A 27,856-nucleotide genomic window follows, 5' to 3' on the forward strand; every position below is an offset into this window, starting at 1 on the left:
ACTTTAGCATTAACATATTCGGAAATGTCAAGTGTGATAGAGGATTTCTATTTCTGAAAATGTGTAAGACTTCTAGGTTAAATTTAGTAAATTGTAAGAATTTTCAGTGTCAAACTACATGACTGGACAACTATTAGAATGATCTCTTCTTTGTCAGTGTATCTTCTTTCTTTTTTCCTCTGACATGATATTTCAAAATATATTTTCATTGATGATTTTTCTTCCCTGATGGAAATAGCATTTTGGTTTGTCTTCAGGATGCGTTTCCAAATATGCTCTAGTTCTCATTCTTTTTTCATGTGCTCACCTTCAGTTTCACTTTATTAGATGGGAGACTACCAGGTGTTTGCTATTGACTATTGACTGATGGTTGTATTTTCACCCAATTACATCCAACTCTCTTGAACTTTTTTGGCTTACCAATGTTTCCCTTTGTCTTTTTACCAATTTAACCATATCTCCTAAAGGCAAATCTTTGGATATTTAGCTATATCTATTTAGTATGTTGAAAGGAATTAACTTTCAAAGTATGTCTTCTGTGAAAATACTTTCCATTCCTTTTAAATACTTGGCAACACTATATTTGGTTATTAAATTCTTAATACCAATGCATTACCCCTGGCACCTGTGCATCTTGTCACCCATTGACAAAATGGAAAATTCTTTATCTTCTAGAAAAATTATGCTGTAAAATCATAAGAATCCTCTTCTTTAGGAATTTGTCATCCAAAGTTTATAAATGCCAAAATAATTTTATATATATGTATATTTCAGTGTATCTGACATTTTATGTATCTCTCATCCACTAGAAGAGATGAAAATACTTGGCCATTTACTGTGGCTGAAATTATAACTTTGTACAGAAAAAAGTGGGTAGAACTCTGCTCCTAACAATAATGAGTTGACTCAAATTAGCACATTTTAAAGATTGCTGTCTGAGTCAGTGTTGCAAAGTTCCTTTCTAGATCTTCTTGAGTTACATCTACTTGACAGAAACATTGGAGATTGTCTAGCTACTTGGGTGTTCTTAATAGCCACTTGAGAATACAAGGTAATTGAATTCACTTTGAAAGCATGTCTTTTCATGGAAGTGATTTATTGCTAACTCTGTCACTAATTAGCTTTCTGACCTTAGAGAAAGTACTTAACCTCTCCCTGGTCCTCAAATTCCTTGTCTGTACGATAAAGGGATTGGACCCGATGATTTCAAATGGCTCTTTTTACTTCTAAATATCTATGACTTGCTAAACCTAAAAGAACTATGTGCTGGGGTTTGGATGCCCTGTGGTCTAAATTGCGGATACTCTTGCTTCTCACCATTCCTAGGCTTGCTGGGTTAAGAATGCTTAGGACCCTACTGCTTCCCTTGAAGTTTAAAGGCCCCTTTCTTTAGGCCCATGGGCCTGGGCTCTCCTAGCATGTATTTTGAAACCTAGATTCCCATCTGTAAATAGAGATAATAGTACTTGTCTCAAATGATAACTACAATTATCAAATGAAATAATATTCATGGAGTTCTTTTATCTTTGGCATATATTGGACAGCTCATAAATACTAGCTGTATTTCCAATTTACATTGGATTTCAGATACCTCTAAATCTTGGAAATAACCTAAATGAAATGAATCTAAGTAAATAAATAAGTAAATAAATCTAAATCTTGGACATAATGTCAGTTTTAAATAAGGATAGAAATTAAGAGTACCATTGTGTGAGCAAAGCTTACAGGTTGGTACAGTGCATAGTAGAGACTCTGGAGATAGGGAGGAGTTGTATTCTAACTCTGCTTTTCATTAGCTTGATGACCTTGAGCAAGCTTAACTTGCAGAGTTTACATCTTCGCCTGTAAAATAGGGAAAATAATTTCCAGTGAAGATGAAATGAATACAAGTGAAAACACCTGTTGCATAAAAGGCTCATAATTGCTCGTTTTCCTCTCTTGATGGGGATTATAGAGATGGACGACTCAAACTTCATCTAGTACTTTCTCATACTTATCAGGGCTGCACTGAAACCTTGGTAGGAAGTCAGTTTCTATTTTATTTTGAAGAAAAGATTCCCTGGGAATTAGATTTCATAGCTTAGCTTCCATTATTCTAACCCAAATGAAATTTAAGCTAATTTCCTCCTGTTCTTGTCTAAGTAAGGATAAAAGCCAGCTGGTGACTATCCGCTGGGAAATTTTCTTTCACATTCTTAGGTCACCCATTAGCCTTCCATTCTGTGACCTTAAATAATACCATTTTCAACAGACAGAAAAACATATTTATTTTTCTTTGTTGCTCTTCTACCACCCAACTCTACTCCCAAAAAATTTAGTACATTTTTCTAAAGTAGTCTAAAATGTTGGACAACAAAACTGAAAAGCATTAGCACATTTAACTGATAATTATTGACTATTAAAAATTGGTAAATAAGTTAATGAACAACACTTTTATCGAAAGCACTAAATCTGTGCTAAGATATTTATGTTGGATTCTAGGTATTGATGGCAAAATAGGTATAAGAAGAAATATGGTAATATGTAGATAAGAGTGACTTTTACTTAAATGTAGGGAGGTATGCAGGTAATACACTTATCTATTTTTTACTATTTTAAATACATTTTCTTGTTAGATTTTTCACAGCCTCCCACAAGGTAAGTTGAATTAGCACCACTTTCCAGACGAGCACACCGAGACATAGCTGCATAAGTAACTTGCTTAACACTATTATACAAATTCTGTGATGCAGAGCCAAGACCAAGCACAGATCTTCCTAGCAAAATTAGTGGACCTTTCTCTCTACAATTCTACTAACCCAAGCCTTCTAGCTGATATATGCTGCAATGAAAAATCATTTGGGTGAGAGATGTCTAATAGCTTATATCCAGTCACAGGTCCGTTGAGTCAGTTTCTCAGAGCCAAGGCTACTTTTGAATCCTATAGGATCAGTGCAGAGACCAAAGGCTACAAGAGCAAATTCCATCAGAACCTTCCAGAGATACCAGTTCAAAGGTCCTGGGAACTGACTTAGACCTAGTTGTGTGGCATTTGAGCACACAGAACTCTGCTGTTTCACGCTTGATTTTTGGAAATACTCATTAACAGGAAATGACACATAGAAAGTATCACTTGTGATTTGGGAAGTCATTTAAATAAGACGAGTTAAAATAATTAGGTGAAAGTTTATGCAAATGGCTATAAAAAGGCACAGAATGTTAAATCTCTGAGATGATGTTAGGGAGAAAGGAATTGGAAAAAAATTTCATTGAAAAGAGAGTAGCCTACTAATCTTATGGGACACATCTTGTAGCGTAAGGATCATTGGGAGCAAGATCATAACCTTCTGTTTAAGCTGAGTTACAGTCCTCTTGGGAGTGAAGTGAAAATAATGGTAATGACCTATTTTATTCCCCTTCACTGTAACGGTCTATGAGAAGGGACTTGTGGGAAGAAACAATAACATTTAAATTTGGAAGTTCAATTTATGGCAAAACACCCAGAGGAAAGTTCCCTAAAGCCAAGAAGAGCTATGTTGTTGGAGAAAGAACTACAAGTACTGGCATCTCAGCATGGCCCAAGAGCCAGACTGAGAGCACGGGTTCTGATCCCACACTAACCATTGGTCAGCGGATGTTAATGTGGCTGAGGTACGGGGCGTCTCAAGAGATTAGTTCATGTTAATAACACAATTCAAAGACCATCAACCTGTGTAACTGAGAGGTTGTTCTAAGCGATCTTTAGCCCTTAAAATTCTGGACTTTAATTAAATATTGGAATTAACAAAACTGGAAACTTATAAAATAAATTTATAAACTTGATACATGTATAACATTTATAAAATAAAGTGTAATAAAAGGTTGTCCTAAAAAGTTATAAAAGAAATAAAGAGAATTTTTTTGTGTGTTCCCACAGGAACATATATGCCAATTTTAGTTTGGTGTCTGTTTTCAATGTAAAAAATTACACACTTATCAAAACAGGATCATCCATTGTTTCCTTTTTGATGCAACAATGAATTTTTCTCTAGTTTTTATGAATGGGACTTTTAGGAATGAGCAGGAAAGCACTGCCTATGTGGTAGAATCTAACTTTAAATAAATGAGATATCTACTATTTAAGTTTATAAAACTCATAAATCAGAGGTCAGTTTTAGATAATCCTAATCAAGTTATAAAAGACTGTGTAGTTGTGTTCTTTGAATTATCAAGCCTCTTTTGGTGTGTTTAAAATGAATGTGTTTCTACACATAAAAGTTTAATAATTATTTTATAAAGAAAAATATTACTCTCACATATCAAAAACATTATGGTTGAATCTTGCTTCATTGAGTCATTATATTTTTCTTGATCCATAATCTAGGATGAATCACCTGAATAGAATCTTTAGGAATGGAGCCCAGGCCCTTATGTTGGTGGGTGGTTGTTGCTATCATTTGGAAGAGTTCCCCAAAGTGATCTTCATACAAACTCCTTGATTAGGAATCATTGTTTCATATTTATTAAAACTTCCCAGGAGACTGAGAAAGACTGTATTTAGGTTCTATTTTACAGCACCTACTAAAATGTTCTTCATGTTAAGTAGCATCAATAGCCATTTTTATAGTAATACACTGTTTTATTCAACAAATATCCTAAAAGCTGAACACATAGCACACATCTACTATCGAAATACACTGCTAGTTGTCTGCACATGAAAAAGATTTAAGCAGTTTATGGTTTTGAGATAGGCCATTCCTTGAAGCATTGCATATTTCTTCATGGATGCAGAGACGCAAAAACACCAGCTGTTTCCTGGAACCACAGCTGACTTTCATTATAAATTTCAACATGAACTAATTCAGATATAAGGGATACTTTCTTCTATGAAGGGAAAAGATTTATGGCCCTAGTGAAATATATACATTGAAGTTAACTCTATACATTAATGTTTATAAGGTAATGGCCCCAGTTTAGAAACTATATACTGAAGAGCAACCTTGGTGACTCTAAATGCATTCCATTACCAATAAAGAGAGATGTTGTTATCACTGAAATCTCACTGAATTGTTGTATGTGGAACTTTAAATATTAAGTAAAGGCAAGACCAAGTAAATAACAATTAGTGATCATGTAAATTCTACCCATAGCCTCTCGGCTTTTAGCTTGCCTAAGGAAGTCCTGAGAGTATAGGAGAGGCCCTTGGTGGTATGTTTCAGAAATCAGTGCACTTGATACACTATATATCTTAACCAGCAGGATACATCCCTTTGCACTACCCTTCCAACTGCAAAGAAGAATCAATGAGTGTCTAATGAGCACCTGCTTTGGACAGCACTCAAGACTATGTCTTTTAGCAGATATAAGGCGATATAAGATGTAGTCTTTCACCCCAAGGACCCCCCGCAGTCCAGATGGAGAGAAGAGATGCACCCCTGAATAACAGAGAAACCCTAAAACTGGCCAGCGAACGCTGCTGTCAAAGTATATAGTATAGGGGAAAGAAAGGAGTGAAGGTTTGGGCACCATCTCCTGCTGTATGGAAAGAATAATTTGGGGAAAATACAACGAAATGGATCTTAGGGAGGTAGGGAAGTGTGGTGAGAGTGACTAGGATGCAACGTCTCTGTTCACGTGCTTAAGCACCAAAAGAAAATCAGATGATGAGAAAACACTTATTGAGAGCACTGTACATTTCATGGATCCCCAATTGTCAGAAAAAACCTAGGAAGTAGGTAGTATTATTATCCTCATTTTACAGAGGAGGAAACCAGAGCCCAGAGAAGTTAAGTAACTTGCCCATTGTTGATAAGTTTCCCGTTTGTATATTTCCCTCCCCCTTCCTCACCCCCCGGGAAGTCGGCGTATTTTTAAAATAAACGTGTATGAGCACTTTTGCTAGTTTAGCCTCAAAACATGAATTCTAGGTTTGCAGAGAGCAGTAGTCATTGACTAAAAAGTAAGACTTGCTTCCGTGTTAGAGTTCCCAAGTATTACACAATTGTCTGTGTGGAAGCTCCATCTGGTCCCACATGTGGCAAAGAACACTTGATGCCTCAACCAACATCTGCACGTGCTAGAGCCAGCTCACAGCTGCTGGCTAAAGTTTAAATCCATTGTATAGTTGTGTCAGATTAGAATGCAGAAACTCTGCAGTTACTTGTTGTCAGGGTAACTGCATTTTCTGATCAGAGAATGCCTTAATCGTACCAAAGCCCCTAGTGTGAAATGCTGAAAGGGACTGCAGTCTGTGGCCTTTAGTACCTAAATGGGGTCACTGGTTTTATCTTGAATGATACCATTGTGTAGCCTTATCCCCAGACATTGAACTTACCAGTTTTACTTAATGTTAAAACTCTGGCAAGTTGCATCATAGTCTCCAAAATAGAAACCAAGGCTACCTCTTAACTGCAGGGTATGCATGTAACTATTTAGTTCTTTAAAGAAAAGCTGCAGGCTGTTCTTCAGAAGAGAGTGATGGCCTTTCAATTCTTGTGGGAATTAGGGGGTCTTCCTTAGAGCTGTAGTCACTGGAGAGTGATTTGACTGTTGAGTTTGTTGGAAGTCTGTCCCCTTGTCAATGTCAGTTACGTGTTCTTAGTAGTTGAAAGGTATCTAATGTGTGTGAGTTTCTTCGTAGAAGTTTGTATCATTTAGTTTTTCATTTTATTGGACCATGAGCCAAATAAAGATCTCTGGAGATAATTTACTGATGGCCCAAATTTGAAAAAATATTGCCTTAAAAGCACCCCAAAAGACATTTTACAGAATAATTTATTTCTTCTTCAGCTTGAATTAATAGTCACATGAAATTCATATGCGATGTGATATGCCCTGAAAAGAGGTCACAACCATTACATTTTATCCTTTATCGTTGGAAAACATTTTATTTTCTTCTGCAGAAAATGAAGTCTAGTGAAATAAGCTGCCTTTCTCAACCGGTTAGGTAACTGGCAGGCAAAGGGAGAGGGAGAAGCAGGCTCCCCACTGAGCAGGGAGCCCCATGTGGGGCTTGATCCCAGGACCCTGGGATCATGACCTGAGCCAAAGGCAGATGCTTAACCGACTGAGCCACCCAGGTGCCCCATAATAGCTATTTTAACTTCATGACTTCAAGGCAAAATTACTCTTTTTGGATGGAAACTGAACACTGGTGTTTCATCACCATCAGTAGTATGGCCTATTATTGGATATGCCCCGTGGCTTTTCTCTTGCCTTTTATGATCTTGGTAACACTACCAACCTATATGTAAAATGGAAAGAGCAGTTCCTACCTTCTCAAAATTACTCTGAAAGTGCTTTAAAAATATTGAATTTTAGGGGCTCCTGGGTGGCTCAGTTAGTTAAGCGGCCAACCCGTCATTTCAGCTCAGGTTGTGATCTCGGGGTCATGAGATCGAGCCCCACATCAGCCTCCATGCTCAGTGGGGAGCCTGCTTCTCCCTCTCCCTTTACCTGTCATTCCCCCTGCTTGTGCTCTCTGTCAAAAAAGTAAATAAAATCTTAAAAAAATAGCTATTATGGCAAAAATACCCCATTTTATTTATAAAGATGATTTTAGAAAGTGGAAAATTTTTATAATTACAGTACTGATGACCTAAATCTGAATCCTGGAGTCTGCTTGAGATTCTCTTTCCCTCTCCCTCTGCCCCTCCCAAACATGCGCGTGCTCTCTCTCTAAAATAAATAAATATATCTATAAAAATATATAGAATTTTAGAAAACAAATTATTTGTTGATTACCCATTATGTAACGGACACTGTGCTTTACTTCTTACTTATGCCATTTTGCAGATTGGGAAACTGAGGCTCAGAAAAAATAGATGTCTTGCCTAATGTCACAGAGTAGTATTATAAGATGTCATTTAGGGGTGCCTGGGTGGCTCGGTCGGTTAAGCGTCTGCCTTCAGGTCAGGTCATGATACGAGGGTCCTGGGATCAATCCCCGCATAGGGCTCCCTGCTCAGCGGGGTGTCTGCTTCTCCCTCTTCCTGTGCCCTCTCCCCACTGCACATGCTCTCTCACTCTCTCCGTCAAATAAATAAATAAATAAAATCTTAAAAAAAAAAAGACATCATTCACTTAGTCTAGAGGTGGGAATTTGCACAATGCATTTAATTTTTATGTGTCTAAATTTGGAGGTCTCTGTTTTCCTGGTCACTTAGAGCTGGTTTCAAATCCTGGCTCATTTACCACTTATATGATCTTGGGTAGTTTAAATAGAACTCTGGATCTCAGTTTCTTCACTGGTGAAATGGAGATCCTTGGATCCAATCCAAGATTGCTGGGAAAATTATCCGAAGATGTTTATAAAGCACCTGAAGCATGGTGGATGAGAAATACTGCCCTTCTACTGTCACTTTTTGTTTACTCTGACTCTCTACATATCTGTTTGCTTTGGGCAACATTTTATTTCATCTTTGGAGAAAATGAAAAGTCTATCGAGAAAACTCTGCTTTTCTCATCCTGTTAATTAATTGAAACTGGAATTCAAATTTAGGTCATAAATCCCAAATTGCTACATTTCTTTTTCAACATATGAAACATAAAACAATTTTAGAGTAAAAAACTATACCCAAGATTTGCATCCTGCATCATCTTTTAATAATCTATAATGAAATAATTTTTAAGCTTTGGAAAAGCAGACTCCCAGGATTCAGATTTAGGTCATCAATATTGTAATTATTAAAAGCTTTGGAAAAGATGTAATTATCCAGGAATTTAGAGAAAGTGTGACCCTCGTTTTGATTTCATTGACTTTCTTGAGGCATTAAAAAGGGAAAGCCTTGAAATACATTTGTTTATATCCAACTGGATTTCATACGGTATGTTAGTTTTTTATAACATGGCTTTCTCTATTTCTACTATCTTTGCTTTTTATTTCTATATTCACTTTCAAGATAAATCCTAGTTCTTTTAAGAATGAGCCTGCCAGATACATTTTATTTGTTATAAGGCAAGCTCTTATTGCAAGAGGTTGTAAGATTTACAACTGAATTAAATTTGCTAGGTTAGAGAACTAAGTTCTTTTTTTTTAATGATAAACAGGAAATGTCAGTACTGAGTAATATTTTCCACTCATATAACAAATAAAATTTTCCAACAGATTGTTGGTTCAGTCACAGTATTTCAAAGTGTATTTATTCCAAGTTGTTAAAAGATATTTAATGAAATGATCTATTTGTTCTTCAGCTTGAATTAATAATCATATGAAATTCATATGTGATATGAGGTGCTCCTTTCATGATCCTGAAAAGACATCACCAATGTTAAATTTTTATCCCTCATTGTTTGAAAGTTTAGGGAGTTTGTACTGTACACTGTTTTTTAAGAGAACATTTAGGGGGCACCGGGGTGGCTCAGTCAGTTAAGCCTCTGCCTTCAGCTCAAGTCATGATCACATGGTCCTGGGATTGAGCCCAGCATGGGGTTCCCTGATCAGTGGGGAGCCTGCTTCTCCCTCTCCCTCTTCCCCTCCCCACTGCTTGTGCACACACTCTCTCTCTGTCAAATAAATAAATAAAATCTTTTAAAAAAGAGAGAGAGAACACTTAGATTTTTTTCTCCTTTTTAAATCAATTTTGTATGAAATCTATGTCTACCTACACTGACTTGACATAAAATTTGAAAACTGCATTTAATTAAGTGACTTGTTCTTTTTTATTATTATATAAAGACTGGGAATTAAACAAAAAGTATTATATAATGTGTATTTGTTTCATTTTTAATGTAACGTATACTTGTTACAGCAAGAAAAACACTGAAATGTATAATAGTGGTGATGTCCTCCTTTCTTCAAATTCCAGTTTGTAGGTAACCATTTATTTGTGTCCTTCTATAACTTTATGTGCAAGAAAACACAAAATTATATAGGATTTTATTGAATTAATCACCCTTCTTTTTTTAAACGAAAGGAGGATCACTGTACATATTGCTTTGAAATTTGCTTTTTCAAGTTACCACCCATATCATTGCAGGTTAAAATATAATAAACACATTTATTTGAATATTTGCATAGTGAAATCCCCTCATATGTATAAACCATAACTTTTGCAGCCATTTACATTTGATTCACATTCAAGGTGACTTAATTTGTTTGCTGCTGTAAACAATGTTTAAATAAATATTCTTTTATGTATATCCTTAGTGGTTTCATTTCTGTAGGATAGATTCCTAAATGCATTGAGTTAAGGTTACAGGCATTCCAAATTTTAATATATTTGTCAGATTACTTTCTAAAATTCACACACTGGCAATGTGTGCATATTTCCTCATTCCCTGTCAAGACTGAGTATTGCAGTCTTTTAAATTTACTGGCTACTGATAGGTGAAAACTGATATTTATGATTGTTTCAGTTTGTTTTTCTCAGACTACCAGTGAGATTGATGCTCTTTTTATTTACATTTCCTCTTCAGTGAATTTGCTGTTCAACCAATTCAATTTAAAAAATCCTTTTATTGAATTACATACATAAAAATTCACAAACACTAGTGTACAGCTCATTGGATTTTCATAAGGTGAACTAACTCATGGAATCAGAATTAGGATCAAGAAATGGAACACTACTGGTCCACCAAAAGTGGCCCCAAGACCCCTTCCAGGTAACCTCTCTCTGGACATAATCACTATTCTGACTTCGACCATTTTTACCTGTTTTGAACTTTATGAGCTTTAGACTCTTTCGTGTCTGGCTTTTTTTGCTCAATACGATGTGTGAGTCAGCCATGCTTTTGTGTGTAGAAAATAATGGGTTCATTTTCATCTTTTTATAGAGTTTCATTATCTGAATATAACAGAATTTTTTATTCATTTTGTATCAGTTAACTAGTTCTGTGCACCAAACTACCCCAAAATTCAAAGGCTTTAAGTAAATACACACTTATTGTAGTTTATAGATCAAACGGAGTTCTTGTTTAGTCTGTCAGCAGCTTGGGTTATGTACATTAAGGGTTGCTGGGTTTTCTCCTATGGTGGGGAGTCAGCTATTTGTAGGCTGATCTAGGAGGCCCCAGATGGGAAACAGGGTCTCCTTAATAGAATGTATCATATTCTGCAGAAGTCTAGATTGAGTTTGTTCAGATGGTTGTGGCAGGATTCCAAGTGAGAAAATAGAAACCTTAAGGCCATTTGAGGCCTGGCCTTGGAACTGGCACACGATTACTCTTGCCCCAAGAAACAGTTGTAACCTAGCTACAAGACAGTTTTTCATAATGGTTCATGTTTTTATTGCTGGATAGCATTCCTTTGTATGGATATAGCACAACTGGTTTATCCATATTCACTAGATGGGTATTTGTGTTGTTTTCATTTGGGGACTATGACAAATAAAGCTGTATGAACATTTGTATACAACTCTTTGCATGAACATATGTTTTCTTTTCTCTTGGATGTGTACCTAAGAGTGGAAGGACTGGGTCATATGGTATGCAATATGTTTAATATTTTTAAGAGCCGTCAAACTGTTTCCCAAAGTGTTGCACTATTTTACATTCCCAGCAATAAGGTATGAATGTTTCAGGTGCTCCACATCCTCACCATCACTTGGAATAGTCACTCTTACAATTCTGGCCATTCTAATAGTTGTATCTCATTGTGGTTTAAATTTGCATTTCCCTAATAACCAAGGATGTTGAATACCTTTTCCATGTGCTAATTTGCCATTCGTATATTTTTTTGTCCATTTTTAAAATTTTATGTTTGTTTTCTTATTATTAAGAATGGAGTATGCTTTAATATCCTGGATACAATTTGTTTACCACATATTTGATTTGCAAATATTTTCTCTTTATCTGTGGTTTGTCTTTTCTCACTTAACAGTGTTTCTGAATAACAGAAGTTCTTAATTTTGGTAAATCCTAGTCTATTTTTTTATGATTATGCTTTTGGTGTTGTAACTAAGAAATTTTTGCCTAACTCTAGGTCACGAATATTTCCTTATTTGATTTCTCTGAGCAGTGTTTTTAGTTTTTAGTGCAGAGGTCTTATCAATTTTGTCAAATTTATTCCTAAGTATCTAATATTTTTGATGCTACTTGAGATGGCATTTACGTCCAAATTTCATTTTCTGTTTGTTACCAATGTGTACAAATGATTTGTATATGTGGACCTTGTGTCCCTTAAACATGCTAAACTTACCCACTAGTTCCAGCTGAATTGTTAGGATTCAGTTGGATTTTCTACATGGATCATCATGCCGTTTCAGTTTTACTGAAACAGTTTTACAGTTTTACATGCCGTTTCAGACAGTTTTACTTCTTCCTTTCTGATCTGATGCCTTTTCTTCTTTCTTTGTAAAAATTTCATCAGGGGGCGCCTGGGTGGCTCAGTCAGTTAAGCATCTGCCTTCGGCTCAGGTCATGATCCTGGAGTCCTGGGATCAAGCCCTATGTTGGGCTCCCCACTCAATGGGGGAGTCTGTTTCTTCATCTGCCTCTGCTCCCCGCCTCGTGCTCTCTCTCTCTCTCTCACTCTCTCTCTCAAATAAATAAAATCTTTAAAAATAATGAATAAATAAATAAATAAAAACTTCATCTGTATTGCACTGTGTAAAACTTCCACTGTAATGATGAATAGAAATGGCGAGAGTGGATTCCTTGTTTGTTCCTTCCCTTAGGGTGAAAGTATTCAGTCTTCCATCATTACCTAAGCTGTTAGTTATAGGCTTTTCTGTCACTCCCCTCATACTGTGACTCCAATTGTCAGTATATCAGGCTGTTTCTAGTTGTCCCACAACTCACTTAAAATTCATTTTCTTGGTCTGTTTTTATTTTGGATAGTTTTATTACTCTATCTTCAAATTTGCCAATCTTTGCTTTTTAATATCTACCCTGCTCTTAATACTATACACTGTATTTTTCACCTCAGTCATTGTAGTTTTAATCTCTGAAAGTTAGATTTGAGTATTTAAAAAATATCTTCTCTAGCATGTCTCTACTTAACATATTCAGTCTTTGATCTATCTTCTGGAACGTATGAAATACAGTTAAAATACCCTTTTAATATCCCTGTCTACTATTTCTATTATTTGCATGAGTTCTGGTTAGTTTGGTTTGAGTTTTGTCATTATGGGTTTTATTTTTCTGGTTCTTTGTATGACTAGTAACATTTGGTTGGATGCCAGACATTTTTAATTTACTTTATTGATGCTGGGTATGTCTGTATTTCTAGAAATATTTTTGAGCTTTGTTCTGGGATGTAGTTAAGTTACTTGAAATCAGGCCTTTTGGGTCTTACTTTTAAGCTTTGTTAGATACTCATTTTACCCACTGCAAGGCAAACCCTTCTGAATACTTTACCTAATGCTGTGTGAATGACAAGATTTTCCACTCTACTGGGGAAAGACTCTATTCCCTGCACTGTGATATTTCTGTCATTGTTTCATCTAATCCTTTAGAATAATTTTCACCTGGTCTTGGGTAGGATTTTTTAGGGTGATTTTTACCTGTATAAGAGGATCAGTGCACAGTAACGTACTTGAGGTGGACCTTATGTAGATGTCCCGAGTTATCTCTCTCTGCATCTCTTTCCTCTCCCATGTTATATTCTGTCAACTGTAACCTACTTGGCCTCCTTGGAATTCCAATTTGATGTCCTCAACTCAAGGAGAATGCTGGGTTCTGCCTGAGTTTCACTTTTCTGTGCAATAGCTTAGAAACTCTCTCTGGACAGTCATCTGAGGAAATCATAGGACTGACCTTGCGTGACCAGAGATCACTCTCCTTCTCTGCCTGATGTCCACTGCCTAGAGACAATGCTCAACATCATTCTTTCTTAAGAAACTGCAAATTAAAACCACATTGGGATACCACCTACATTAATCGCCATATGAAAATTAAAGAGTTGGCAAGATGGGGAGTAACTGGAGCTCTAATATACTGCAGATGGGAATAGAAAGTGGTACAACCACTTGAAAAATTATTTGGCAGTTTCTTAAATCATTAAACATACATTATCATAGATTCTGGCTATTCTGCTATTATTAGCTAAGTAGCTAAGAGTAATGAAACATATGGCCATACAAAGACTCATAAAAGAGTGTTCATAGCAGCTTTCTTTATAACAGCCTAGAAATAGAAACAATCTAAATGTGTATTAATAAGTGAATGGATAAACAAATTGTGCTATATAAATACAATGGAACACTACTCCACAGTTAAAAAGAATGAACTATTGGTACATAAAACCAACATAGATTAATCTGAAAATAATTATGCTGAGTGAAAGAAGCCAGAAAAAAATGAGTAGATATAATATGATTTCAATTTTCATAAAATTCCAAAAAATACAAGTCATCTATAGTGACATGAAGCCATTGAGCACTTTCCGGGGATGAGAATGAAGCAAGGAGGGAAGACAATGAGGGACTGCCAAGGAGCATGTGGAAACTTTTGGGGATAATAGTATATGCATTATCTCAATTGTGGTGATGGTTTTATGAGTATGTCCATAGGTCAAAATTTAACAAATTTTATACTTTAAATGTATGCAGCTTAGTGTATGTCAAATTACGCCTTAATAAAAGTGAAAGAAATGTGGTCTTAGAGAAGTTTGAGGTCAGAATGATATTTTCACATTCAGTAATTCTTCCTTAAATTGTTTGTTTTTTGTTTTTTAATATGTTATTTAACTCATCCATAAAGTTTTAAATTTCAATTATTTGTTTATTTCTAGAAATTCTATTTTGTTCTCTTTTCAAATATGCTGATTCAATCTTTTTCTTTCTCATCTTTCCAAGCCCATCTTTTATTTTTTAAAACATTTAAATATACTAAATAACATTTTAAAAATGAAATATACATAGTTATTTTCTATTTTATGCTTAATAATTCCAATGACTCAAGTCCTTGGGAATCTAAATATGTTGTGGATAGTTTGTTTCCCCAAGTGTTTGTTAAGTTTTGCCAAGTTAATGTAATCCATGGAAATCACAAGGTACTGGATGAGGGAATGCTCCCTCCAGGAAGTATTATATTTGTATTTGCTTTTGTCAGTGCCAGGGGATGGCAACCCATGAGGGATCCTTTATTTTCTTGGTTTGGAATTTCCCCAACCATACAGGACTATAAATTCGAATCCTACTGTCCTATGAGGGTGGACCTCTGTTTACATATCTCCAGGGGAGAATATTGTTATTATTTTCTTCTACCCATGTCTTAGTCAGCTCAGACTACCATAACAAAATACCATAGACAGGTAAACAACAGAAATTTATTTCTCACAGTTGTGGAGGCCAAGATCAAGGTACTGGCAGGTAGGTTTCATTCTGAGGCTTCTTCTCTGGACATGTAGACAGCTACCATTTCACTGTGGGCCCATATGACCTCTTCCTTGTGTAAGCATGGGGTGAGGAGGGGGAGGACAGCAAGCTCTCTGGTGTCTTTTATGAGGGCATTAAACCCATCATGAGGGCCTCACCCTCATGACCTCAAGCCAACCCTAATTACCTCCCAAAGACCCCATCTTCAAGTACCATCTCATTAGAAGTTAAGGTTCAACATATAAATTTGAGGAGGGGGGCATGCAAAAACATTTGGTCCATAATCATCCAGAACTGTAACAGAGACAGACAAGTTTTTTCATTGGCTGCCTTTGTTAGTAGTTAGATTTTTTCTAGTCCACCATTTTACTGGATTAATATGAGCTTAGAGGGTTTAGATTCTATGTTTAAATGAAAGGTGCAGGGGGACAGGTATATGTCAAGTTCAGTCCCGCATCATTTGATTATCCTATCCTGTGACCATTGTTCCTTGAGACTCTAGGATCATAGTATGACATATGTTCCCACAGGAGCCTTGGTTTCTGTTTTTATCACTCTGATTTCGACTTTATATTCTTTTTCTTTTACCTTTGGGAAATCCTCCTTAATTTCTTACTGAGCTTATCAGTACATTTCAAGACACATTTGTTTTAAGTTTTGGGAATCCAGATGTCTTCCAACTGAGAGGTGTTCTGAACATTTAGTTCTCCTACTAGAAGCTCAAGTTCCGATGAATACAATTCAGTTTTGCCAGATTCAGGATGAGAAGGCTGGAATGCCATAACCAAAGCCACAGAGAACAGGTATTCCTGGTAATGTTTGGGGATCTCGTGATACGACCACAGAGAGCATGAATTGTAAGCCAAGAAGGGAGTTTCTCTTGAGGCCAAGAGGGACTTGGGTTTTGAATGGACAAATGGTATGATTTGTCATAAAGATTTTAGAATACAGAGGGTTAGAGACACGAACTTAGTCTGTATATGTTGGGACAAAGTATGTGAGAGGGAAAAGCAGCCTCCATTGGGAAAGTAGCCTTGGAAATAAGGAGAGAATGCTCACGAGGGTGGCTGCGGAGGTAGAAATTGAAACCCTCCCAACTCACTTGATGTTAGGGGTTAGGACTTTTAAACAAATCTGAAAGAAGTGATGGTTCATGGGGGAGAGAAGATGATGAGTTCTCTTTTGGAACTATTATTATAACTCGATTTATCGGGTCCTTTTTAGGTTACTTCTTTCAACTGCCAAGAAAGGAGGTTGGCCACATTTCTGAAACTTGCAAAATTCTCTTTGAATATCTATGCTGGTTGTAAATTATGACATTTAAATGAAGTGTGGCTTTTATCTGATTGAGAAAAATGTGGAATAAATCACCCATGCTTTTTATGTTTCCTTCATAAATAGATCCATTTTAATGTGATTTCTGTAACTACAGACCTGAGAATATTTAAACTTTGATAAGAAGCATTAATTGCAAAAGTTATTTTAGGTTTTATTTAAAGGAGTTGGCTAGCATATTTAGGAAAAAAGGCACATCAGACCTGTTAAGACTAACAACCTGAGTTTGTACTTGGCACGCACCTTGATGGTCAGTTTGGCAATTCAGGTCATCATGAGTATCTAAAGGGAACAGAGATATGTGCTGGATCAAGTGGGGCAAAGATGACTAGCAAAATAGGACAAGATGTTAACGAATTCTGGATGGCTTTTATACAAATAATGTTACATTATTTTCTTTCTGTATAAACTTTCTACAGTAAGCAAACAAATAACCTCAAAGATGAATGAAAGAGTGGCTTTGCTTTCCAGAAACTTACATCTCGAGGAGACTTATTTATTTAAATAGCTGGAAGGCAGCAGGAGACTTAAGAGCTTTGAAAAGGTGAATTCAGTGTGAACCTGTTTACTAAGCTAAGCAAAGCCTTCGTGGAGTAGGGGTTATTCACCCAGAGTGGAGATTCACCCACAGAAGACCAGTGTTTAACTCAAGTCCTAGCCTGAGCATACTTCGGTTTGTTATCTTCTTTTCATGGAATTGCCCTAAAAATGAGCACTTCTTTTTATGGAGGTCTCATGTTTAAACACAAAGAAAACAAGAGAGGAGCCGGAATTATAAAAGCCATCCCCTGGTATTCATTTCTTTGCTTAAGTTTCTTGAAGTACAAAAGACTCTCTTTCGTAATTGTACTGATGGTTAATAACACTGTGTGAGGTCAAGCATAGATAGCCTTTTTCACTTTTTTTTAATCATCCTTTTCATAACCAGAGGGCAAAACTTGATTTAAAAGATCAAATGGCTCTTTGGGGCGCCTGGGTAGTTCAGTCAGTTAAGCGCCCGACTCTTGATTTCGGCTCAGGTCATGATCTCAGGGTCCTGGGATCGAGCCCCCATCCTTGGGCTCCGTGCTCAGTGGGGAGTCTGCTTGAGGATTTTCTCTCTCTCCCTCTCCCCGCCCCCCCAGCACTCATCCTCTCTCTTTCTCTCTCTAAAATAAATAAATAAATCTTAAAAAAAAACAAATAAATAATCAAATGGCTTTTTGAAACATACCGTAACATGAAAGTACAAAAATAATTTTGAGCCGATTTCAATTCCTTTTCTAACCCTGCATCCCGTTTCACACCCCCACCGCAGCTCCTTTCAGGTCAGAAAGGAGCAAACACAGTCACCCGGAGAATGGGACTGAATGGTTAGCCCTGGGTGCAGCCCACCCCTGCTACACAGCAGCTGTGTCAGTCTGTTCAGTTTACTTAAATGTACTTCAGTTTCCTTGTCTGTAAAACAAAGACAGTAACACCTATCTCCAGATTGCGTGAAGATGAAATGAAATGAAATGTGATACTATGTGTAATGTGTCTGGTACAGGTAAATAAGCACAAGTGGTAGCTATTATTGATGCCATAGAACCTACATGTTTTCTATGGGACTCGTCTTTTTGCCTGACTGGAGAATGTAAGCCCCCTCCCCGCTGTGCCATGCTCATCCTTGGGTTTTCAGCCCACAGTTCCTGAGAGTGGTGCATAGTGAATGTTTGTTGGATTGATGACTTAAGTCTAGACTCAGGTCAATGATGGTGAGCTGTAAACAATGCTCAGAAAATCTATCTTATCCCGCAGACAAGTGAACTTTGAATGTGTGGCACTGTGGATTGTGTATGTAATTTAAGGGCTGAACTGAACAGTTCTGCTGTGCTACTTGTGGACGCTTCATAGAGAGGGCCAAGATTCAGTAAGATGATTTGAAGACCTGCACTTATTATCAGTTCTAAAGCAACAGTATTTTATATCTTAGAGAAAAACACTTAACATCACTTTCTCCTTTCATTATAAGATAAAACAATATACTTTACATTTGAATCTAACTTAAATTTAAAGAGCAATGGATTCTAGACCTCTGGATAAAAGCCAACATTGAACTCTGCATGAGGCAGTGTTATGAATTTGTTTTGCCTACAGTTAGATCTAATCTTTAAACTGTGCCCGAAGGAATAAAAAATGTCTTTCAATGATTATTTCCCTACTCTTAGAAGAAAAAAAAAAGATGGATCATTTATTAAATTTCTTCAGGAAATATAATCCTTGAATTAAGATAAATAAATGCTAAAATAATATACTTTATTTAAAACTGCCAAAATTATTATGATAGATTATATATAAACACAAGTACTAGAACTTTCAGGATGTGAAGACAAGTTTTTAAAAGTTAGTTTTAAAATATATACCATTAAATTGTTTTTTTTTATATGTAAGTTGTATTGGAGTAAATGAAAAACTAAGTTGTTTTTCTTTCTTCTAATTTGGGGTTGTGGCATTTTATCATGAGGCTCATCTGTTAGTAATTGAATTCTGTCCTTTCATGGATGGAATTACTAGGCCTTTAAACTGTAAAAGAAAAAAAAAAAACATGCACTACTACCACCACCACAACAACAACAAAAAGCAGACTAGCAACTGTTACTTCAAAGGAGACCAAAAAGGAAAAACAACCCAGAGAGACAGAAAACGTTTGATGCAGAACCAAGGAAGGTCTCAGTGTCTTTGCTGGGACCCTCCCAGCAGGAGCTGTGCCTGCTCAGGGGTGAGCCTCATATATGACATCTGCCATTGGGCTGTGAAGTCTTGACAACAGGTTTGGGATACAAGACTCTTAGTTTTTCTAACAGCCTAAAAACTCAGAAGCTATAATTGGGTTTTCAGAGAACCAACATGTCGTCTCTAAACAACAAATTTTTAACTTAAAACATTATGAGAGGAAATAGATTATTTTGCCTTGTGTAGGGAAATAAACAATTTGGAAGATTTTTAGAGACTTTGGATTATATAATTAAGTATAATAGCATGGCCTATATATCATACATATGTAATATCATAGATAGATTATGCATGGGAAATATGAAAACTAACATTTGATGAATGCTTTGTATATACCATGCCCTCTGAGGGGTTTCCCAAGGTCTCATGTAATTGTCACGATCACCTTGTGGGGTAAGAGATAGAGACTCAGATATTAATTAACTTCTCAGGGACATTCAGCTAGGAAGTGACGAAACCAGAATTTAAAACACATGTTATATTGGGACACCTGGGTGGCTCAGTTGGTTAAGCGTCTGCCTTCAGCTCAGGTCATGATCTCAGGGTCCTGGGATCGAGTCCTGCATCGGGCTACTTGCTCAGCAGGAAGCCTGCTTCTCCCTCTGCCTGCCACTCCCCCTGCTCGTGCTTTCTCTCTCTCTCTGACAAGTAAAATCTTTTAAAAATAAATAAATAAAACATATGTTATAAAATTAATACTTGTTCACTGTAAAAATTCAAATGCAGAAGGACATGAAGTAAAAAGCAAAAAGTTCTAACTTCTACCATTCACATTCTACTTCCTATAAACCAAGTTAATATTTTCTTATATTTTTCTGAAATTTTCTATATGTATGCCATTATATCTCTTTGGGTCTACTTCTGTGTATATTTTCATCCCTCTCTTTTTATACATACATACATACATACATACACACACACACACACACACACACGTAGTTTTTCTTGCTTTTATTTGTAGACCTCAATGGGATTACTTATATATTTTGACTCTTGCTTTTTACATTTAATGGTATGTCCTGGAAATGTTCCACTACAGTATGTATAGAACTATCTTATTATTTTATGACTGTGTGGTAGTCCATTGTCTAAATTTAATATAATTGCATAAAGAGCAACCTTAAATTATTTTCAGCTTTATGCCATTTAAGAACTCTCCATATTAGTCTGCTTGGGTGGCTGTAACAAAATTCCATAGACTAGATGCCTTAAACTGCAGAAGTTTGTGACCCATAGTTCTGGAGGCTGAGAAGTCTAAGATCAAGGTACCAGCAAGGTAGGTTTTACTCTGACCTCTCATCCCTTGACTCAGTAGTCTTGGCTTCCTTCTCACTACTTTAAAGGATCTAGCCCTTTACTTGCAATGATTTTCGTCATTGTTTTGCTAATTTAATGTTTACTTATCCTTGCTCAGTTGAGTGCTGCTTCTGATTCTTTCCTCTATTAACCTTTAATTCACTTCTCCAGGATAAGAGATGGGTCACATAAAATAAAGTTGTAGTGTCTATGTATTTTATTGCATAAGTCTCTCTCCCTTGTTGTCCTGGATGTCGAACTATGTTCCTATGAGAAGTTCTCCCTTCCTGCATTCTTATGCTCCATAAAACGTCTTGATCCACGTGTGTCTCTCCACTCTAAATCAGACTGACAGAAATCCATATATACTCACACCTTTGATATACATATTGCTGCATTGAAAGGCATGTGTTGACTAATAAAACTGTGGGGGAAAGTTCTCTGAACCATATTCTGCAGTGTGAAACAGTAAAATCATATCTACTTTATATGAATTTTCAATTCTATGAATTGCCAGGGTTTCAAATGCAGATTAACCTGAAAATCAATTCAATTTACCATTTAAAAACAGCTCCTACCTATAAAGATGTAAGCAATAGCATACTAAAAAATAGCAAGATTTATTTTGACATTATATTTTAATTACAACAGATAACTACAACAAATAATAAAGGCCTTGAAGAAGTCTCTTCCACATAATGAATTGTCAACAAGTGGCAGAACAGTGAGTTGCTACTCCAACGAAGGAGAAAAACTCATGTATGCAATAATTTCATCCAATTAAAAAAAGATATAGTGCTCAGTGGCACAGAACGGAGTATAGTTTTCAATTGCTTGATACAAATTATGATATGCTAGACACGTTTTCTCCTTTACTTTTTACAGTGAACTAAAAAAAAGTTGATTTGTATTTTCATTCTGTAAATAAGAAAACTGAGTTTTCTTATTCAGCAGTTCAGCAATCTGTCTCAGGTCACACAGCTATTGAGTGCCAGATGTTGAATTCCAAACCAAGTCTTTGGCTTATGCTACCACATAGCTCTGCCTCCTGAAAAAAGCTTAGAGGAACAAGGCCAATGTGTGCCAAAATAATCAGAAAAGGCATCCAGGGGAAAAAAAAAACTGGAATTTCTTTTTTTTTAACTTTATTTGTTTATTAGAGAGAGAGAGAGAGAGAGAGAGAGCACCAGCACAAGGGGGAGGGGGAGAGGGAAAAGCAGACTCCCTGCTGAGCAGGGAGCCTGATGTGGGACTCAATCCCAGGACCTGGGATCATGGCCTGAGCTGAAGGCAGATGCTTAACCAACTGAGCCACCCAGGTGCCCCAAAACCTGGACTTCCAAGAGTGGCTAGGAGGACATATTGGATGGAATAAACCCTGAACGAAACCATGGAAGGAAGAAGGACATGGTGTGTCATGTAGGAAGGGATTCCTGTGGTTGGGCATTTATGCATATGGGACCGTGTAGTTCATGTGCAGCAAACCACATAAGATCCTGAATGTCAGAAATAGAAGTGTGGACTTCATCAGCTATAGGATGGGTGGTGTGGAGCCATTGCCAATTATCAGTTAGATTAACAAGATGAAAAGTGACTTGGGAAGATTAGTTGGGAGAGGAAGCATTGTCCAGAAAGCAGCCTCCTAAGCATCCAGGAAGACAAGTAGGTGGCTCCTGGTGTAATCCAGGTGGGATGTATGGAAGTGTGGACCAGAGTGGATGCTGTGCCTACACGGTAACTTGAAAAACATTTTGAAGATGAGGAAGATAAATTAGGATGAATCATACTGCTTCAGCATGTTCTAAATATTCAGTGTTCTCATGAAAAAAATGTGGTTTTCAAACACATTCTATAACTCAACTACTAATTATTTGGGGAACTTCTTTTTGTGTTTTTCAGAAGTCTGAATTAACAGAGCTTCTGACTTCATCCAGATCTCAGTGTTCCTGGTCTAAAGAGGGGAAAGACAAAAAGTGGCTGAAGAAAACAGTTGTCCTTGATAATAACAATTGTCCTAAATGAGTCCAGCATCAAACTCGTTTTTCTTTCAACTGAATGTTGCTTGGGTTTATTTTAAGCAAATCCCTTAGTCCAGAGAGTTATGTTTCAAGAGCTACAGCTTCATTTTGAGGTTTGTCCTTAACGTCGTGTGGTCCTCATCCTCAGGCTCTTTTCGCTTATGGTAGAAAAATAGCAGCCCAAACTCCTGAAGTAGCAGTTTCTCTTTCATGCTTCAGATGGATAGCTCTTCTGTCAGCCACTACGTAAAAGTCCCTGTGATTTGACCAACTTAAGTTCATTTCAAGGATGGGATCAGATCGATGGGTTTAGGCCCCTCAAGGGAAGTGGGAATCATGCTTAGCCAAATGGTGTGGCTAAAAATGTCAGGAGCCTGGTACAAAAGCATGTTCATAATGACAATCATATTACAATATTTAAAAGTATCAAATCCATGTGTTGTACACCTGAAATTTACACAATGTTAGATGTCAAATATACTTCAATAGAAATAAATAAGTCAATAAATAAATAAGAAAATAATGGAGCAAGATTTAAACCCCCAACATTGGAGTCAAACCCCCAACAGTGGGGTCCAAAAAATGCTCTCCCATTATGCTGCATTGGGCTCTCAGACGTAGTCCCTTGAGACGAGGATTTATGTGCTTGTGACTGATTAAGGAAGTGCCAGGAGAGAACACAAGGTGGGGGAGTAAGGCTGAGGACAGGGAAAGGCCAAAAAAGGGTGTTACTGCATTGTATTTCCAGCGTTAACCTCATCCCATGGTCTTAGTCCACTTGGGGTGCTCTAACAGAATACTATAGCCTGGGTGGCTTATAAACAACAGAAACTTATTTCTCACAGCTCTGGAGTCCAAGATCAAGGTGCCAGCAGATTCGGTGTCTGGTGAGATCCACTTCCACATGGATGACCATCTTCTCATCTTGGGTCCTTACATGGTGAGAGGGGCAAGGGAACTCTATGGGGTCTCTTTTATAAGGACACTGATCCCATTCATGAGAGATCTGCTCCCATGACTTAATTGTCCTCCAAAGGCCCCACCTTCCAAAATCATCACCTTGGGGGTTAGAGTATCCGTAATATGAATTTGAGGAGGATTCAAATATTCAGTCCATAGCACCCAGGAAAAACATAAATTTTGTTTAGAGTTGGTCCCATCTGATTCAAAGCTACTGGACATTCATACCACCTTCCTCAGAGTAATGTACATTTTCGGGCATTTCTTGCTCCCTGCAAAGTGAGCCCAAGATCAGGCCTTTGAGGAAAGTCATAGGTGCAAGTGATGAGAAATAAGGCCCCCAGAACCTGAGTGGCAGGTACACAGAAAAGGTTAAGTGACCCTGAAGTGACCTTGGTAGAGCACTGACCCTGTCTCATTTACTCCCCTGCCATTAAAGATACGAATATATCAGTGTGGTGGTTAGGAGCACCGATTCCTGATCCGGGTCACCAGTAGTCAAATCCAGGCTCTGACACTTGGGCAGTTTTCTTAACTTACGTGGGCATTATTTTCTGCATTTATAAAATATGTGACAATTCTGTTACCTAAGTTCATCAGGTTGTTTTGAGGATTAAATGAATAGACATAGATATAAATATAAATTCATTATTATTTTCATCTAGTCTACACACAGATTCGAGCATTAGAGTCTGATCGGGAGAAAGCCGGTGTGCTGTGACTCGCTCACAGTCATGTCACATGGCTGTTCGGTGGCACAACCAAGAAGGGAACTCAATCTTCTGACCTCCAGGTCTCTCACTATTCCTTGCTGGCCATATAGGTATTAATTTAACATTTCTTAGAGGAGCTAGGTGACCCCTAGTTTATTGAATATCTCAGTTAACTGAATGTTAATATTTGTTAATATAGGGCTAACAGCTACCTTAGAGTTCATGAATAATCTATTAAAAATTCAAAGAACAATAGACACAAGAATGCTGTTACAAACTTTCTCAAAGGCAATTTTCTGCTTTGTTTGTGTTTATATTGTTGAGGTGTTTGGCAAAAGAGCCTAATTACTTCACATTCAGAAATCGATGACTGTAAATCATAATATTTTAAGTCTCTCAAGGGCACTTGCATATTCATCAAGTAAAACAGTCTTAATAGTGCTCACTTCAGCAGCACATATACAAAAATCAGAATGATACAGAGCAGATGAGCATGGCCCCCCCCCCGCACAAGGATGACACGCAAATTCGTGAGGTGTTCCACGTTTTTCAACAATTTACTTTGGGCATAGAGGATTAATAGGAATGCAACTCATAAGTCTATGGCCCCATTCTGGGATTTTGTCATGACATTTAAGGAAATACAGAAATAACAATGTCCTGACCAATCAAAACTCACATAGTTCTTCTTGAATAATACATTTTGTCTCCAATGTCAAGAATCGACAAAACTCCCAGTATTAATACAATACCAACAAAGCTGCCAATATCAAATTTTGAAACTATATATTTTCTTGAGAATTAATAGTTGCTGTGACTAGATGAAAACAAAACAGAACAAAAACATGTTTTCTAAATAACATTAAAATAAGCTAAGACTCTGAATTTCTACATAAGAATGCTGAATGGAGGAGGAGAGAGTCTCTGGGTAGAAATGCTCCCCAGCCGGCTTTGTGTCTATGACTTCTGGCTCTCCTTCCTCCAGTGGGTCCCTCCCGCCTGGCCCTGGGGCTTCAACCCAGGATCTGAATGTGTTTGTGTTGCTGGAGTTGGATCCTCTACCACAACCTCAGAGGCAGCACGATTTGGGGAATTTTTTTTTCCTTATTAGTCCTCTTAAGAGTTCATGCCTAGCAATAAGTCTGGGCAACACAGCTGTAATCTCGCAACCAGATCCAATCTGAGTAAACCGTTCTTACTGAAATTTCTCCTTTTGAATAAACTGGCAATTGAACCTGCTCTGGTGTTATCACATCAAGAGCTCTTAAGACATTACAGTTGATTTCAAAACATACATTGTCGTAATAAAACTATAGAGTAGAAACACATAAAAACACACAGAAAAAAACCCAGAAAGTCCGCTCTTCTGATAAATGTAATCACTAGCTTTTAAGTTGAACTGCACTTTGAATAAGTTAAGAAAATTGTGAGGTTCTGAATTTATGGTTTCACGGGCATTCTATTTTGAACAAATGCAAAACAAATGAAGAGCAATGACACTGATACTGCACATGTGGATTCGAATACCAATTGAAAATATCTTTATGGCACAAATGGATGAAACCCAAAGTTAGCCATTTGGTTTAAAAATCATGTAGACTGATGCTGCCTAATTCTATTCTCTAATGAGGGCCCAGGAATTAAAGGCGTGACACAACTTCAAACCACGTTGAAGGACAATTCCCTGGTAGGACACCTCACTTATTCACAGTCATTATTCAGCCTGATTAAGTTGGAAACTCATTTTCTACAGGAACAAGAATACCAGGATCTATACCACTAACTTATTTAACATGACGTCATCATCTACATTTCTATTTTTGCAGAATGGCACAATGGAATACCTGTAGCATTTCACAACTATGTTCAGCATAGGAAACATGGGTCAGTTCTGATACATACTTGTTATTGTATTATTATGTTATGTTAATCACCATACATTACATCATTAGTTTCTGATGTAGTGTTCCATGATTCACTGTTTAGGTATCACACCCAGTGCTCCATGCAGTCCGTGCCCTCTTTAATACCCATCACCAGGCTAACCCATCCCCCCACCCCCTCCCCTCTATAACTGTTTGTTTCTCAGAGTCCATAGTCTCTCATGGTTCGTCTCCCCTTCTGATTTCCCCCCCTTCATTCTTAAAAAAATAAAGATGATACATACTTGTTATTGATGAAGCAGCAGATGTCACTAAACTGTTGAGGGTTGTGATCATGCTCATCGTCATGGCTTCTGGGGTATGTTTTGTGAAACTGAGGTGAGGGAAGTCCTTTTTGTTGAGACCCCCAGTGTTGCCATTTTAAATGTTGCTATGGGTGTCAAGACCGTGATTATCCCAGTCCTTGAGACTGATGAACATGGAGTAGTTGACTGCTTTACCGTGCTGGTGCCATACTCGTTTGTATGGCTGGAAGTCATAGAGGTGATATTCCCTGAAAGAATATCAAAAAACGTTAAAACTGGAGCTATGACTTAGAGAATTAATATCCCCCTTCCTTGGGACTTTCCTGGTCACACATAAACAAGTCTTAAAAAAAAAAAAAACTCTCAAAATAAGCCAGCCTTAATACTAAATACCTATGTGGAATATATCAGGAATCAGTAAGCAAAGGAGAGAGGCACTTGTGTGTTTTATAGGGTGTGATTATATTTCCCATCTTGCTTTTCGAGGACATTGATAGAAGGAACTTTGTTATTAATGTACCCAGATCCAATTAAGAACCATAAATAAAATGAAAGAGTAAAATGAAAACAAAATAGTTTTATGTAGCAAAAAGTTCCTAAGAGAAAAAAGAAGACAATTTCAGATACCACATGTAAAAATGCACACATAGAATTGATGAATTGATGATATATATTTACTTGTGTTTGATTCTTAATCAGGAATCTTGGTTGCAAATAACAGAAACCCAACTTGTACTAGTTTTGGAAATAGAAAGGAATTCACTCATGAAATAAGAAGAAAGATTGAACAAGTAAGCCAGAGAATGGCAGAGATGCAGCTGGTTCAGAAACAACTTAAGTATTCAAACCCTGCTGAGACCATCTTGTCTTTGGAACTTTTTTGTGCACCAACTTTATTGGATCTCACTACACAATGACTTCTTTCACAATGTCCAGCTTCCAGAAGGTTTTGAGTTCTTCTTCATAGTTTTAAAGTCCCAAGGAAAGATTGATGTGTTGGGTGCCCATTCCTGAACTGGTCAGTTATGGCTGACAGAGCATGGCCACACACATCTTAGTTTCCATAAGAAATCAGGATTGCAGTGAGAGGGGGGATAAGTTATTTCCCAGAAGTCTCCTCTCCCTTGGTTCTTCCCTTCTTTCCTTCTCTTCATCTCTGTTCCACTTAACTATCACTTCCTGTGCTTTAGCTGCCCAGTCCATTCAAGCTGTGGCCCCTTGACACCACATCAGCAAGTCAGGTTGTGCTTTGAACTCTGACCTTTTTCAGAGTGGATTACCTGTGAGACAATGATACCATTTTCTTGCTCAATTTGGTTGTCTCTTGTAAGTTGAATATATTGTTATGCTAAAAGAGATCTCCCCATTAAGGATGAG

General features: G+C 37.1%; 1 protein-coding gene and 1 non-coding gene across 2 annotated transcripts in view; both read left to right on the plus strand.

Moving 5' to 3' along the window:
- Positions 1 to 27,856, plus strand: part of MOXD1 (monooxygenase DBH like 1) — an 84,932-nt gene that overhangs the window by 28,584 nt on the left and 28,492 nt on the right.
- Positions 24,730 to 24,841, plus strand: LOC113928131. The gene has a single exon (XR_003521812.2). It is a non-coding gene; the product is annotated as a U6 spliceosomal RNA (small nuclear RNA).

This window comes from Zalophus californianus, chromosome 7, assembly GCF_009762305.2.
Source record: "Zalophus californianus isolate mZalCal1 chromosome 7, mZalCal1.pri.v2, whole genome shotgun sequence".
Lineage (NCBI taxonomy): Eukaryota > Metazoa > Chordata > Mammalia > Carnivora > Otariidae > Zalophus > Zalophus californianus.